The sequence below is a fragment of the Propithecus coquereli genome, unplaced genomic scaffold (assembly GCF_000956105.1).
Source record: "Propithecus coquereli isolate 6110/MARCELLA unplaced genomic scaffold, Pcoq_1.0 Scaffold46, whole genome shotgun sequence".
Classification (NCBI taxonomy): domain Eukaryota; kingdom Metazoa; phylum Chordata; class Mammalia; order Primates; family Indriidae; genus Propithecus; species Propithecus coquereli.
The window spans coordinates 3,610,598-3,613,143 of record NW_012150396.1 but is presented as its reverse complement, the minus strand read 5'-3'; positions in this window follow the sequence as shown (position 1 = coordinate 3,613,143).

The window sequence follows — 2,546 nt, the reverse complement described above, 5'->3', positions numbered from 1 at the left end:
TTTTAAAAAATAAAATAAAAACCCCAAGATAGACTAAGGACACTAAGAGAAGACACAGTGCAAGTGAGTAACAGGTGGGCGGGCGGGGGCTGGGGGAGAGAAAGCGCCCAGACTAAGGAACCGCGGGGGTCCTGCCGGGGCCAGGCCAAGCCCGGTGGCTCTAGGAGGTGGGCGGCGGTGGGCTGGGGCCCCGAGGCCCGGGCTCCCCGCTGCCCGGCCTCCAGCTCGCCATCTTTGAACCCAAGCGGGGGAGGTCGGTGTTCATGCTATAGATTACCTTAAAGGCTCCTTTAAGCACTTTAATACACAACTAGCTCAGAAATCATTAAGAGACCTGGAGAAGGAGGAAAAATACCCTCACACTCACCGGTAATAAGTGTTGACATGCAGCGAAAATCGATTGAGTGGAACCGAGGTGGTGGCTGTAGGTCGGCTGCAGGGGACACCGGCGTGGGAGCGACAGGGGCGAGGGGATCGACTCCACCAGCTTCTTGCTCCAAGGGACAGGGAGGCGCAGAAAGGGGCCGGTGGCCTGGAGGACTATCAGGGATGGGAGTGGGGGAAGAAGGGGGGCGAGGGTGCAACTCTTCCTTCTGGAAGTTCAGGGAGAAGAGCGTAGGTGATAGGAAAGGCCTCTCTATTCGGTCTCAAGTCTCCGCCCCCAGTGTGCACCGCTCAAGTCGGGGAAGTGACAATTCTTCCTAAACCTCGACTTCCATTTTTTGTTTCCTGCAGGTTGATTGATTTCCCCGCGTAGTTACACTACGTAGCTGCAGCAACCGAACTAGGCCGAGAGCCACCTCCTTCACCCAGCCCTCCCGAGGCACTCACCGACCTGCAGGAGACGCAACCTCTCCCAGCAGGTCTCCTGGGCGATTCCAGCCCCCAGCCCCACATCCCCTCTCCTGGCTCCTTTGCTCCCTCCCTCTCGCCCCTTCCCTCCCCCGACCCGGCGGAGGCGCGGGGAGGCCCGGACCGGTAGGCCCCGCGGCTCCAGAAGCCAAAGTCCGCCCGTGGGGACCGTTTTCCTCTCCACTGCTCTCAAGTGAACAACAAGGACCGAGGTGACCCTCGTCCAAAGGGCTTTTATCTAACCCCCCCACCCACTGCCGCGTGATCCCGCCGCAGGTTGGAGGCAGAGCTTTAAAAAGAAAGAAAGAAAGAAAGTTAATGTGCGTCGAGCACAGATCTTAAATCGGGGACATTATCTGCAATCTCTTTAAGTGTCAGCAGCAGTTCCCTGCAGAACAAAGCCTCAGTGTTTGAGCTCCAGAAGCTTTTAGGTAAAGTTTCAGGCAGATAAAAGCAATCGAGGCGCAAAAACACAGGTTTTCTCGGCTCCAGAAAACCGGCGGCTACTTTTCGCTCTAAATTCCCTGGCGTGGTGTTTGTCCTCGCCTGCTGTGTTTGTGAGAGTGTGAGTGTGAGTGTGTGTGTGTGTGTGTGTGTGTGTGTGTAAGAGCGCAGAGGGGGATGGGTGACAAGAATAACAAAAGACCTTAGCACTTCCCCCTTCCCCCCACCAATCCTCCTAGGGCCATGGTGATGAATTCTTTGGGACTAAGCTGTATTTGCTTCTTTTTGTTATGAAATCAAATTTCAAGTTTTTAAAAAAAAGAGCCGAAAACCACCGATCAAGAAGGAGCGGTGCTTAAAGTTCTTTTAAACACTCGCACCGACCTCAATCCCCGTTTAGATGTCAAAGGATGGGAGGGAGGGCTGGGGATGTAATTCATCTTGATTTGCTTCATTGTCCCGCAGTTTGCAAACTATAATCCTGTATAATTTCAGGAACAAGCAGGTTTAGAATTAATGGGTCAATATTATTTAAAACAAAACACAGGGAGCATGACCTTTGCCTCAACTACATATTGCTCGACAAGACTCAGGAAACTCCACTCTAACCTCTCAACCCCTGGGCTCTTTGAGAAACTGAAGGGCTGTAGTTATTAGAAATGGTCTTTGTTTCTTTTAATGTCTCCAAAGGATTTGGAAATAGTAATGCAATATAACATGAAGGATCTCTCTACTTAAGCCTGAAAGATAAACGTGGAGGCCTAAATATTTTGAACTGGAGGTGTTTCCTTGTAAATTTATTATAGATGCATTCCTCCTGAGAGCAATGTATATAAACTGTACATGTACACATGCACAAATATTTCTTCAGAGCAATTTACTGGAGGTGCAGGTTTCCCCTAAAGGAGTTAACTTGAGAGTCATTCCAGGCTGGCATACTTTCTAAATTTCTTTCTCCTTTCTTCTTTCTCTCTTACATTATTTGCTAGCAGTAATGGAATCCTTTGAGTTTAAGCCAAACAAAAAATCTGAGAGACAAGACCAGACTTTGCAGCCTTTTCCCCCTGGAAGTGCCTTCTTCTTCTTTTTAGGTTCTGATGAATGGCTATAATTTATTTCTACCAAATTTAAATAGGTACTGCTGCCTTGTATGTTTAAGTAGGCAGGCAGAGGGAACCGGTTTGTTTAGGAGGCAGTGACAGGGATGCCCTGGCCAGGAGACAGAGAAGGGCAGAAAGAATCCAGACCAA